The following is a 629-nucleotide window of genomic DNA, read 5'->3' as shown; positions in this document are numbered from 1 at the left end:
CTGCCAGTGTTGTACTATTATAGTCCTAGACTTTGTTGAAGTTTTTTTTATGTTGTTCAGATGTTTTAAGAATAACTCTAACCATCATATTTTATTTGTGCCTCAATAAAAAGTTACTATGAAAAAATGCTGTGAAAATGTTGTCAGAATAAATATGTTTCCCTCTAAACATGAAGCAGAGCAAACGGCGAGACATAAAATTCAAATATTCAAATAAATCCCATAAATACTAATAAAGTACATGAGTGAATGTGCTTGATTGGTTTCCACTACTACTGAATAATATTAATACTACTAATAATAATAATAATAACTTTATTTGTATAGCACCTTTAAAAATGACAATTCACAAAGTGCTTTGACAGGCAGAAAATAAAATACAGGTAAAATAGCAGGCAGGACAGAAAAAGTGCATGCAAACACATGTAAATACACGCTGTAAAAAATAGAAATGTACAGAATGGATAGCTGGTTTGAATACTGGTTAAAAGGATGACATCACACAAGGGGGTTAAAAGAGGAGCTGAAGAGAAAATCAAAGATAAAAACAGATTAAGATCAGGAGGTCAGAAAGAGGAACTACAAGCAGTAACAATTTTAAAATGGATAAAAGGGCAGAGAGTGATAAA

Source organism: Stegastes partitus, unplaced genomic scaffold (assembly GCF_000690725.1).
Source record: "Stegastes partitus isolate 25-593 unplaced genomic scaffold, Stegastes_partitus-1.0.2 Scaffold1620, whole genome shotgun sequence".
Classification (NCBI taxonomy): domain Eukaryota; kingdom Metazoa; phylum Chordata; class Actinopteri; family Pomacentridae; genus Stegastes; species Stegastes partitus.
The sequence above is the reverse complement of the archived record's forward strand: the minus strand, read 5'-3'. Positions refer to the sequence as shown.